This window comes from Choloepus didactylus, chromosome 14 (assembly GCF_015220235.1).
Source record: "Choloepus didactylus isolate mChoDid1 chromosome 14, mChoDid1.pri, whole genome shotgun sequence".
In the NCBI taxonomy this organism is placed as follows: Eukaryota; Metazoa; Chordata; class Mammalia; order Pilosa; family Megalonychidae; genus Choloepus; species Choloepus didactylus.
The window spans coordinates 17,266,194-17,279,548 of record NC_051320.1 but is presented as its reverse complement, the minus strand read 5'-3'; the positions used below and the strand labels follow the sequence as shown (position 1 = coordinate 17,279,548).

At 48.2% G+C, this 13,355-nt stretch overlaps 1 protein-coding gene across 4 annotated transcripts in view; it reads right to left on the bottom strand.

Annotated features, from left to right (window-relative positions):
- CHD7 (chromodomain helicase DNA binding protein 7) overlaps nucleotides 1-12,684 on the bottom strand; it is a 184,457-nt gene extending 171,773 nt beyond the window's left edge. Inside the window, exons 1-2 of one of the 4 annotated variants that reach the window (XM_037803280.1) lie at nucleotides 12,555-12,609; nucleotides 10,472-10,573 (exon numbers count right to left, since the gene is read on the bottom strand). The gene's annotated coding sequence lies outside the window, so the exon portion shown is untranslated. Of the gene's footprint in view, nucleotides 1-10,471; nucleotides 10,574-11,448; nucleotides 11,800-11,884; nucleotides 12,262-12,554 lie in introns of those variants that run through there. The other 3 variants (XM_037803279.1, XM_037803282.1, XM_037803281.1) reach the window with 3 other exon arrangements.
- Between the last annotated feature and the right edge of the window lie 671 nt (nucleotides 12,685-13,355).

Below are 13,355 nucleotides of genomic sequence, written 5' to 3'. Positions count from 1 at the left end.
TTCAACCCAGTAGCCTTGACTCTTGAAGACGATTGTATAACAATGTAGCTTACAAGGGGTGACAGTGTGATTGTGAAAGCCTTGTGGATCGCACTCCCTTTATCCAGTGTATGGATGGATGAGTAGAAAAATGGGGACAAAAACTAAATGAAAAATAGGGTGGGATGGGGGGGATGACTTGGGTGTTCTCTTTTATTTTTTATCCTGATTCTTCATGGTATAAGTAAAATGTTCAAAAACAGATTGGGGAGATGAATGCACAACTATATGATGGCATTGCGAACAGCTGATTGTACACCATGGATAACTGTACGGTATGTGAATGTATTTCAATAAAACTGAATTTAATTTTTTTATTTAAAAAAAAAAAGAGGTAGAGGTAGTATGGAGTCCTTTTACAGGTTTGCCAAATGAGGATGTTATTATTCGTGGTTAAGATTATCGTGGCCTGAAAACAGCAACAGGAGTAGTGCTGAATTAAGGCTAATGGCAGGGCTGGGGCATCTCCCTGGTTCTGAAAAGCCCGAGGGGCAGAATGCAGCAGCAGGAAGCACCAACCATCCACGGCTCTGCAGGGAAAGGCTGGGGTCTCTGAGCGGTTCCCATGGGCAGCCTGCGCATCTCGAGTCACCACTCCGAGACATCTGGGCACAGCTGCAGCCCGGGGACACCACCTGCCAGCCCTGGTCAGGACAGCAGGACCACCAATTGTGTGCCCAACAGTGTGAGAAAGTTTCCTGACTATTTGTTGCATTCTGTCCTTAGTAAGAACGGTTTTTCTTATCCTGCTGGACCCTAGCAGCTAAGTGGAATGGCTCCCAGCATCCCGCACTAGCCAAAAAGCTCCTGACAAACCTGAGGTGTATTTCACACACAGCCCAGATTTTGTTGTTGTTGTTTTTAAAGGAGCAGGGAAAATGGAAAACTTGCAATGCTAATTCTAGTGATAAACGTAGCTCTGAAACTTCACGCAACTGAGACAAAAATTAAAATTTGAATTGCACCAAAAGCAGCTAAACTTGGGCTTTCCTGGAGGTGCACAGAACTTGAACCAGTCAACAGTTGGTTCAATTGTGAGGGGAAGAAAAAAAACTATCAACATGCCTAAAATCTGGAAAGACATCACCATAGGATAATTCTTTGAGACACAGTGTAAGGATTTGGATTTTATCATTTTTTTTTAAGTCCCTGGCAATGGAACACCCACCAACCTAAAATCTAGAAGTTGCTGGCTTCTACTTTTGAATGTTAGACCCAAGTGATGCACTGTATGGTCGTAGAAGACGGCTGTGTGTAGCAGAAGTAGTTTGCGGGCATTTATTTCATGGAGCCTGCATCGCCACACAAGTTAATCTATATTAAGAGGAACAAGCACCATGACTGGGAGCACTTGAGTAACATCCTGAGTTCCTTTCTGGCCAACTCCAGTCCTGCGTGGTTAGGAAAAGGCGCTAACTGAGTTACATCTTGGATAAGCACTGGAGAGAAATTTTGAAGAAAGGCAATTCTGCAACAAGCTGAATTACCCAATGTTGGCTACGCCTCGGATGGATAGATGGAAACAAGACTGGAATGCCAGGAGGTCTTGCAATGAGCACACGTCTTTTAGGGAAAGTATCTGCAATTGGTAACATATGACATCTAAGGAAAAGGGGCCTCGCGGGCCCTCCTTGTTAGAAGACACCACTCAGCCTCTCGGTGTCTCTCCAGGAGCCAGTCCTCCAAAGCAACGAGATCCTGAGGTACGCGCTTCCTCTCCTTCTAAGACCCACAGTCACTATCACCGGACCATCCAAGCAATTTCTGCAGGGAGGCTCTTAAATGAGACTGTCCCAACTTTACCCAATGATAGCTGTGATCTCGGACCTGTCTATTACACAGTCTGTGAAACTCTATCTCTTCACCTGTAAAATGGCAATTAGAGTCCCTACCTCAGCGTTTTGATTAATCCTACTGCAGGATTCAGTGAAAACACTTCATGCAAATAGCTTAGAAAATGCTGAGTCACACAAAGTTCATGCTCCATAAATGTTAGTAATTGAGATCAATCCCTTAGTGTCACTATCATTTAAAAAAAATTATTTTGATACAATTTCAAACTTGTAGTAAAGACACAAAAATAGTACAAGGAACTCCAGTATACAGATTCATCATGATTTACATTTTGCCCCGTTTGTTTTATTATTCCCTTGGAGATGCTTTTATGTGAAAATAAAACATAAAAGAAAAGCAAAGAAAAGAAAATGAAAATTTTCTACATTTCATCTCTTCCATTTTTGGAGACAAACTGGATAGCAGTGGAGTTATAAGGATGCTACTCCAGAGGAAAGGAGACTTCTCACTTTCTCCTCGCCATTCCTATCTGTTACTCGCCACATTCTGCCCGTTGGGGATTGAATCACAACCCCTACAAAAGTCATGTTTAAGTCTTAATCTGCACTCTTGTGGGTGTAAACCTATTTGTAAACAGGACCCCTGAAGATCTTATTATTACGTTGAATGAAAGTGGGTCTTAATCCAAAATGGTTAAAGTCCTTATAAGCAAGAGAAACTGGAAGTGGAAGCAGAAGCCAGAGAACGAGGCAGATCGCTGTGTGATGGAGACAAAGATGCGAGCAAAGAAAGGGGAGGATTAAGGCAAGCCAGCACAGGAATGCTTCAGAACTTGGGAGAAAGCGTAGCCTCTAGAGCCCTTAGTTTTCAACTTCTAGTCTCCAAAGCCAAGAGATGACAAATTCCTGTTGTTTAAGCCAACCCACTGTGTGTTATTTGTCATAGCAGCCGTGGCAAACTAAGACCCACCCTGACCCCAAACCCACTTTCCACATTTAAGACACCATTTTATCTCTTCCTTAAGAAGTAACCAGAATTAAGGAAGAAAGAACTAAGGCAAATGATGAGGGATTTGAGGAGCTGGAGCTCCTACAGATTTCAAGAACACCCTGTGGCTCTCAGGTATGAGTCGGAATGCTCTAATTTTCTAGAACTGACTGAATACACCCACACCACAAGCATCTGAGAATTACCCACCATTTCCGGATAACTGCAAGTTTGGGGAAAATAAGGAATAACTGGTTTACTTCAGAGTTAGCCCTAATTCAGGTAGCAGATGAAGATCTTCATAGCCAGCGAGGAAGAACTGTTGCCTCAACTGCTCATTTTTAGTATTTGGGACCTCTGAATCACCCGGTGTAACCAACGAGAGGATTAGATAAATGGTGTCCGGTTAGACTGCTGGACAAAGGCACATATAGATACTAATTTGCAAATGTTTACTCCCAAGGAAAAGTGAAAACAGTGTACCCAAACACCACTGCAGGCCGCTTGTTATTTTCTAGCCGTACTTTAGGAACGCAGTTTGCAGGACTTTTTTTTTTTTTAACTTAAAAAAAAAAAAAAAATCAAGACACAATGTTTGATAAGATCAATGATTAAGATGGTTAACGACTAAATAATTAAAGATTAATAACTGGAATTAATAAATGTGCCACCTGCTTTACTAAGTGCTTTAGACTGAGTATCTCGTTTAATCGCCACCATAACCCAGGGTGGATGGTATGGTTACCATCGTGTGTTTATGGTCCACAGCCTCACCTGGCTGACGTCAGAGCTCAAGTTCTCTGACCAACACAGAATGAAACCCCCATGAGAAGAGTCCTTCTCATCTCCATGGGAAACGAAAGGCATTACAGGTGAAAGGCAGGGGACCTGGTCCCTTAGGTGCCAAGAAAGTCCAAGATGCGTGATCCCCAACAGAGTAGGCGCAAATAGAGGAAGTGTGGACAGAAAGTAGCCAGGGCTGAGAGGAAGGAGCAGTGGGGCAAGCTGTGGAGGTCTTAGTACATGTGGATTCTTGAGTCTGGCCAATCTGGATTCAAATTCCTCCTCCACTTCCTGCTAGAGTTGTATGGCCCTGGTTCCTCATCTGTAAAATGGGGATAATAATTCTATCTATTTCCTCGAGATGTGCTGATGATCCAATAAAATGATCCACATAAAACCCATCACATAAGGCCTACCAACAAAAAAAATGCCCGATAACCATTAGTTTGTTTACCATGGTTATTACTGTAATTTTTAATTTTGCCTTGTTATTCCTGCACTATTTTGCTTGACTGCCCAATACATACCTAATAGAGGAACTAAAAGCTGTTTCTTACTTTAATCAAGATTTTGAAATTCTCAAGATGAGTCTGCATGATTTTTCTGACAAGATCAATACACCTGCAATTGGCCAAAGCAAAATTTCAAGCACAAAAAAGGTCAAGTATACAAGAATATAAAATACTGCAATGCTGAGATGTTAAAAAAAAAAAAGAAAGAAAGAAAGAAAAAAAGGTTCACTTTAAGGATCTAGACTTAAAAGTTTCAATATATTGTCAGCTCTGTCCATAAGTAAAGTAACTACTAAACCCATAAACTTGAAAATACATCACCAACTGAGGAATTATTTTTGATTGTACACCTCTGCCCCAGTTGGTACTGTTAGTCATTTAGTACAGTGGCAGGAAACTGATTTGGAAACTAACAACATGTTTAAAGTCCTCACTATTTGCCTGCTTGTTGTCATGCTAAAAATGTTTAATAATTCTTAAGAATGTTGAAATCATATGTACATTTGTTAACTGTTTTTTATATATACAAAACAGATTTCTAAAATTTTTTATTTCTTTCAAAATGATAAAAAGAAGAGAACGAGGTCTGTTTAAAAGGTTAAAGTAGTCCCCAAACTTGCTTCAGAACTAGAAAAAAATTAATTATCTAGCTACCGCATACTCTTTGTTAGACATACTGTGAATGGCGTGGATACGAACCTCTGTTTTTAGCTGAGGGTCCCAAGGAGAGTGAGTGATATGTCAAAATGACCACCCCCTTCCGAGTCCCTGCCTTCCCTACACAAAGGCTGGCGCAGTGGCCAAGGACTAGAGCTGCCCGGGCGCTGGTCAGAGCAGCCGTTTGGGGAGCTCAGCAGAGGTGGTCCTTGGACCGACCCCTCCATCCACGAAGCACCTGGTGGAAAACCCCAATCTGCCACATGCCCTGTGCCGCCTGCTCAGCCCCTGCTGTTGGCCGCGAGAGGCAGGCCCCAGACAAACATCCTCTTTCTTCTTCCACTCACAACCACCTCACAGGAGGCCTGTGGGCAGCTTTCCACCCAGGCCCACAGCTCCGGGGTGGAAATGCCTTCTTACCCCACCAGAACACGCTGTTGGCAGGACCACACAAGAGAACGTATCCGAAAGGGTTTTAAGAAGATTTAAACCTGGCAGATTTAAGAAACAGTATTAGAAGGCAATCGCCGCAGAACAGTTTACAGAGTCTGGCTGAGGCCACCGCGCCAAGCTTTTTTATTCTGCCACCCGGGAACATTACTGCCCCTGAATTCAACTTATTCAAATCATCGCTCAAACCGGCAGAGCCAAGAGGGAAACTTTCAGAGGACGTGTGATCCTACAACAAATGCAAGCCCTTAAATTAGCCTGCGAATCCTCACGCTCTTTCCCACTCAGGAAGAGACGGGGCCCTGGTGGCTCCAACCTTGAGTCAAAATGGCAACCGGCAAGGTCTAGGAAGAAGTGACAGAAAGCTCGCCATGGACAGAGAACCCTCACCCAGGAGAACCAACACCAGGGAAAAGAGCTTTCTGCTCACCGAGAACAAAAATCTGATCTGAAACAAAAATAAGTGGGGTATGTAGTCACCTACAGAAATGGCAAAAACAAAAACACTTCCCTAAAAAAAAAAAGTTTCAGGATCAATGTTCAGGATTTTTTCACAATATTAAAAGTCAGCAACTTGGAAGCTTTTCTGGATTGTCAATTAGCATCTCTCATTTGCTACCAGATAACTAGACTACTCCAGATAACCCGCTTTTTATAACAAATGAACAAAGTGTCTTGAAGGATAATCTACACATCAGATTGGTTCAGAAATACCCCACTAAAAACCAGGCAGGTAATCTGGCCAAGGACAGTCTTTTTCTCCACGACTATTTAAGTAACTCTGTCATATCTGGGTGCGACTACAACCAACTCCCTCCAAGTGAGAAGCACGGCACTGAAACCAGAGCAAGTCCCACCAGCTCTTTGTTGGGAACCCACAGACCTTGCCCCAATAGCTAACTGCCTCCAGAAAGGGGAGATAGAGAAGAACACAATATGGCAAAATCTGGTCACAAAGGGATCTTATTCTGCTCTCTGATGAGCAAACCTGTACAAAGCTACCCATTAGGCAACCAACAAGGGTCCCCTCCCCTCCCCCATTTCATCAACACCCCATCCCCACTCAATCCATGGTAGACTCACCATACACATACACCAAAATCTTATTGCCCAAGCTAGGAGATTATTTTTGGAAAGTTTTTCAATGCCACCAGAAATGGAAAGAAGGTGTGTCTAAAACAATCCGAGCATGTCCCATTATCTGCTCCCTCAGTCAGATGCCACAACAACTCATGACCTTCCTCCGCAACGCTGTCCTCGTTGGGAGTTCCCTGCCCCTGTGACTAGCATTGCCAGCCAGCCAGCTGGCTGCCAGTGAATAAGCTAGAAACCAACATTCCCTGAGATCTCCTGCCCCTAAGAGCAAATCCACCACCAAGCCCTCTTCACTTAACCTCCTGAACAATCCTCAAGTCTGCCCATTTCCCTCCATCTCTATGGCCACCGCTCTAGTCCAAACCACTGTCACTTCCATCCCATGCACAACCACCGCCTGCCTAACCACAATGCTGTTCCCAATCTGTTCTCCCTCCCACCCCACCCACTCGCCTGTCTTTTCAGAACACAAACCTGCTCACCACAAACACTGCCTAAGACTCATCAGTGGCCCCTACTGCTTTGAAAATAAAATTCCAAACTCTGCATCCTAGGAGCCCTGCCTCAGCTGGCCTCTGCCTCCCTCTCAGATCTCATCTTCCAGCTCTCCTCATGGCCCCACTTCAGTCCACAAAGGCACAGACCCCCTGCAGGGGGGCAGCACAGCCTGGACCATGCCCCCCCAACCAGGCCCTTCCCCACCAACACCTGAAGGGCAGTGCAAAAGCCTCTTCCCAAAGCCGTTCCACCCAGTTGGTCGAGTTCCCAAGTCACAAGTTCTCATTCCCCAATATCCACCACAGAGCACCCCCAACTCTGGAGTGGTATTTTTTTTTCTGTGTGTCTAACACATCTTCTCTCATCACTACTGTATTCCTATCTGCATCCCTAGCACAGCACCTTTCAGGCAGCAAGCAGCCAAAGAATAGTTGATGAACTGATGAACAAGAAAACAGACGAAGTGAAAACAGGAAAACTGATGGCGGCCCAGATTCCGCTGCCTCGGGGGTCAAGCCTGGCACTTACCAGTGGTGGACCAAGGCCTGGGTCACTGAGGAAAGTGATTCCACCTTAGCATAAACAAACAGCCCCGAGGACCAGCCAGCCTTTTATTAGTAAATTAAACTTCGTCATTAATAGTCCACATGTTTCTTTTCAAAAAGAAACCTTCTAAAAATTCAATGGAAAGACAAAACATAACCCCCCTCCAAAAAAAAAAAAAAAAAAATACTTCACTGAGAAAACAAACATATTTGCCATCACCTAACATTATTTAAAAGGTATGGGAATCTAGTTATGGTGATAAATACATGTCTCTAAAATGAAAACAGTAATCAAATCTTGGAATAATTATCTCTGCATTTCTCTAGGTTGTATAATCATAGTTTTAAAAACAACAACAACAAAACTCCATATCATGACACGGTAGAGGCAGATAAATTCTTGTTGGCTTAGGAACACCTTCGAGAGCTGCGTTATCATGTGCTGTCAGAGGTCCTCCAGGATCCTAACTCTAGAGGGACAGCTGGACTCTTCCAGAAGCCGTGCAGCCATTCGACAGACATGAGCCCAGCCCAGCAACCCCGCCCCCTGCACCAGCACCCTGCTAGGCGCCAGAGAGACAAGGGTGACTCAGACAAGCCCTGCAATAACTGGGTGACCAGCCAGAGGCAGCTCATTTAATTAATCTCTCTGGGCTTTCGTTTCTTAATCGGTAAAATGAGGGAGTTAGACTGGCTCTCTAAGGTCCTCACACTCTCAATGGCCAAAGAGTTGCTAATGATCACAAAATTAATTTCTATTCTACAATTTCACTAAGATTTTCTATTCCCATTTGTTATTTTTAACATAAAGGTACAGTTTCGTTTTAAATGTTTACTATTAATAATAAAAGTAAAAACATAATACAAGAACATTAATAGTATTTTTAATTACCTTCCCAGCCCTTAACTATCACCATAATCAGCTGTGGACTTCTGCTATAACTGCAACCCAAGTGATATCCAAATTGAAATAAATCATTACATCTTTGCATTTTTTTGGTGGGAAATCTAAATGATCCCAATTTCTTTTATATTTTAGCATCAGTCATCTCTGAATGTCAAAGAACTTTTTTTTAGAACTAGTAAGATTACAGTTTTCTAGAGAAAGATGGAAATTTTATCTACAAACTAATAAAGCCATTAAATCTTAGAAAACTGAGAAGAAATAATACTAAAGTTCATATTTCTAGTGGCACAAAAAGAAGAGTTTTTTAAAAATATAGACAAATGTATCATGAGAGAGAACAAGAATTCAGAGCCATCAAAGGCCAATAGGTGCCTGGTGTCATCTCAAAATGTTTCTTCTCCATCCTTTTTGGTGAATTAACTGCATACCTACAGCTCTCTGTTTCAGTGCTCATTTGCTTACATAGAGAAATCATCTGAATACTGGAATGGAATCAACTTTGTTCCAGAACTGAAGTTTTAAGAGCCATTTTTTTGTTGTCACACACTTTGCTTAACCCTGATGAAGAATTTTTACTCTTGCAATGCCTCATTTATAGTAGATGTTTATAAGCTGGCCAGGGTGTCTGCTATCAAACCTGAAAGGCCATATTTGGATAATAAAGATGAAGGATAACTATTGCCTCCAAAGTTAATTCCTTTATAAGTTCACTGTGAATATTTGGTCCCCTATAGAACCACCCCTCCTAGTAGATCTCAAACTCCCTGAGGGAAAGCACCATGTCTGTCATTTTACACATAAGACCTGCCAATGTCTGCTGAACAGACGTTAACTTAAGGGACAGTGACTGTTCGGCAAAAATCTTTCTCAAGCTTAAGTAAGAAAATGCTGTAATACTAGGTTTGAACAACCAACCATAAAACTGGCACTTCGATTACTCTTATGGGTTACCCACCATGCATATAAAAGCATACTGACTGTGTTCTCTCATGGATTCAAACACTCTTGGTCTTTTGACTTAACTGCTTAAAAACTATACAGTAAGTATTACATTATTGACTTTGTATGTTGTAAGACTTCCCTAATAACAGTATTACAAAGGTACTCCCCCCAGTATTCGTTTTAGGTAAAGCTGACCTATGATTCTCATTACAAAAAATTTTGGTAATGCTCCTATAAGTGAAACTGATTAAAAACTAAACCATTTACAGGTGAATCTGTGAAAGTACCATTTTAAAACTAAGTTACTGGAAGTACAATTTTAAACTTGCCTTTCACATTTTCAGCTTAGGACAAAAAGTGTTATTCTTCTCTCACAAGGGGAAAATAATGTTTGAGTTTTTAAACATCACCTGAACAACAGCTCTTTATCATTTTCCTGTTGTGCCTTCTGTGTTAAGATACAGAAAAGGAAGTGATTTTTTTAATTAAAAAAATAAATCCATTGATTAAACCAATAAAACTATAGTTTGGAATTCATATACCAATCTTTTTTTTTAAGGCATTTCTTATCTAAAAACTATTTGAATCTTGAAAGCAAAAACCTACAATAGAGTTCACCAAGCTTCAATTTAGTGCCTTGCTCAGAGGGAGACAAAAATAGAAAATATCAAGAGAATATAAATAATAAAGCCCATCATGTGAGAAACCAGTCAGATCCCTGAGTGCCACGAGGAGGAAATTCACCTGTTACAGGCCTCACAAAACCCGTTATGTCCCTTTATCAGCAGGTTACCAAAAAAGCGGGGAATGCCATATTTCTACTACTTGACAGAATAAGAAAATTTAGTTCCTAAAAGGTGCTGCTCAAGCCCCTTTCCAATTCCAAATTTTGTTTACTTTGGAACTTTTCTAAAGAATACAGATTTTTCACAGGCGCGCACACACACACACACACAAAAAAACTTTTCCTAAGCAAACTGGAAGATGTAAAATGTCTTCTACTTGTCAGCTAGAAAGGCAAAACCGAGTCCTACTCCGTGCCCCAAGCATCTAGCTTTCAGCCCCTTTATTATCATTGTCAATGAATGGGCCCCAGTCAAATGAAAGCTGCCATTTTAGGGTAAAGACTGGAAGGCTTCTGTTGTGCAACAGCAAGACAAAAACACTCCGCGACAGATGTACTCTGGGGGCTGGGAGAGGGTTTCAACTTCATAAATTCGCTGCTCAAGTTATTTCTGAAACAGGAATTACACGGTACTCACACATTACTGCAATCGAAATGGAATTATAACTGGGATAAATCAGGTACCCGTGTCGCTAAGGTCATCGTCACTATGATTTTTTTTGTCATCGTTAGGACAGATCTGCGAGGCAAGGAAGAGAGGTATTTTTGTTCTATTTGATTATTGCGTACATTGAGAACTCTCCCCTCTTACTGGGAGAGATTTGGGGTGGGGTGGGATGGGGGAATGCACTTCAACCTCTTTGAAAGATGTCACCCACTGCAAAAAATGGCTTAAATTAATATTTTTAGAAAATAAAAAGCTGGGCCTTCATATAATCCTTTGAAGAGAAATTAAAATATTTAACATGTGCCAGAAATCAAGCTCAGAGGATGAACATGTTTTAAGATAAGTTATTTAAATCGACTTGCTAGATAATATACAATGGGAAACTAAAAAGTAGACTTAGCAAGTGGAGAAAGCGAGATAGTGTATCTAATTCTAGCAATTCAAAAGGAAACTCTCCATGTGGGTCGCTACTTTTCTTTTGTCCATTGTCTGTTCAGAAGGGGGAGGAAAAAAAAAAAACTAGTTTAAAACCGAGGCGTGAACAGTCTCTAAAAGTGACCTCCGGGAAAAGAGTCGGACCCGTAGCGGGAGCATTCCCCGCGCCGCCCGCGCCACGGGGGCGCTCACAAAGCGGGCGGCCGGCCGGGAGTTTGGGGTGCGCTGCCACGGCGCGGGGCTCCGCGAGGCAGAGCCATCCGGAGAAAGGCGGCTCGGTAATGATGGCTGCTCGGGGCCGCCGGCTCCTTCCCCGGAGCCTCTCGACCCCCCGCCCGGGGTCCAGCGGCCCCAGCCCGCGCCCGGCCCGCCCCGCCCCGCCGCCCACCCCGGGCCCCAGCCGAGCCCCGCGCCGCGCCCCCGCCGAGCCCCGTCCCCGGTGCGAATCAAACAAACAACGCGTCCCCGCCGCCCTCCTTCCTCTCCCCGCTGACCGCTTGGCCTCCAGCCACCTTGGCCGTTCACGCTCCGCGCCGCGGCTCTCTGCGGGGACTGAGCGCAGCCGGGCCACCTCGGGGGCCACCTGGCGACACCCCTTCACCTCCGGCGCTGACCCCCGACGGGCTGGGGGGTCGCGGAGAGCCGAGTTGCGTTCCGGGATGAAAGTCTCTATTATGCAGCCGCCGCCGGCCCGGCCAGCTCGGCAAGGTGGGGTCCCCTCGCCTCGCCGCGCCGCCCCGCGCTCGCCCCGGCCCCATTCTCTTTCTTCTCCTCCTCGCGCACTTGGGAACCGCCGGGGAGCCCCCGGGCACCCCCGGCCCGGGGCTTGCAACTCCGGCCCCGCGGTGCGCCAGCTGAGCCGCTCGGGACGCCCCCCGCGCGCCGCGTGTTCGCGCCGCCCGGGCCCCACGCGGCGCCCCGCGCGCACTCTCCCCGCCGCCGACCCACCTCGCCGGGGGGCTGTCCCCGCGCGGGCCGCCGCCGCCTGCCGCGCCGGGAGGGACGCACTTTGTTCGCGCCGGTGCGGCCGCCGCTCCCGGCGAGAGCGGCGTGGTCGGTCCGGAGCGAGGGGCGGGAGCGGGGGGCGGGGGTCGCGCCGTCCCCGAGCCGCCGCCGCCGCCGCTCAGCCGGCCCGCGCCCGCGCGCCCATCGCCGCTCGCGCTGGAGTTGGAGCCCAACTTTTCCTCCTTCCCTTTTCTCTCCGAGGGAGCCGGCAACTCGTGCTCGGCGCTGGCGGGAGGCACCGCGCTCGCGCTCCCCGCGCAGACACGCTCCCTCCGGTCCCCCGGCCCCCCCCACGCCGGCAGCACAACAAAAAGCCATTTACATGCGAGGAAGTGACCCTCGGCCGGACCGCGCGCCCCCGCCGCCGCTGGCCCCGCGCGCGCCGGCAAAAGTTGGGGCGCCGGGCGGCACTCGGGGTGCGGGTTCGGGGCCGGCGACGCGGGCGCCACGGCGCGGGCCACCCGGCGCGCCCCGATCCCGCCCCGCCGCCCCCCGCCCCGCACACGCCCAACTCCTCGCTCCCAACTCCGCGCGCGGCCCCGGCTCCCGAGCGATTTCCTGCCGCCGCCGCCGCCGCCCCTCCCGGGGGCGCCCGGACAACTCTCGCGCTCACCGGGTCGGTCGGGCTGCTGCCGCCCCGGGCCGTGGGGGGCTCCGCGGCGCAGAACGGGCTCCGGAGTTGGCTCGGCGGCCGCGGCCGGGGGGCTGAGCCTCGGCGCGGAGTTGGCCGGGGGCGGACGCGGCGCTGGCGAGTTTCAGGGTCTCCGGGTCCCCGCGCCGCCTCAACCGCGGCGCTCCTTTGTGTAATTTCACTCGATTCAAGTTTAATCCGATAGTTCCCGAGCACGAGCGCGTCCGCACCACCAGGGCTCAGCCCCCGCGCCGCCGCCGCCGCCGTCGCCGCCACCGCTGCCGCCGCCGCCGCCGCCGCCGCCGCCGCCGCGGCCCCAGCACGCCAGCGCCTGCGCGCGCCCGGCACGCCGCGCGCGCCCGAGGCCGCGGGGACGCGCGCGCCCGCCGCCGGCTCCTCCGCGTCGCGCCCGCGACCGCGCGCCGCCACCTGACGTCAGGCGCGCCTGGCATAATTTATGCAAGAATTCGGCCCGGGTGGCGGAGGCCGAGGGAGAGGCCGAGAGAAGGGGCGGCGCGGGGCCGCGGGGCCGCAGGCTGTGCCGGGCGGGCCGGGCGCCACTTCCCGTCCCCGGCGGGCGCCGGCGCTGCGGGCGGCTTCTCTCCGCGCCCGTGCGCGGTCGCCCTCCTGGAGGGCTCCGCGGAGCGCTTGGCGGCCGCGCGGCAGCGCCCGGGGCGCGGGCTGGCGAGGGTGCCACGTCTCCCCGCGCCGCCCCGGGGCAGGAAGCGGCTGCGGCGGGCCCGGCCGCGGTCCTCCCGGCCCAGAAGCCCGGGCTCTGCAAGG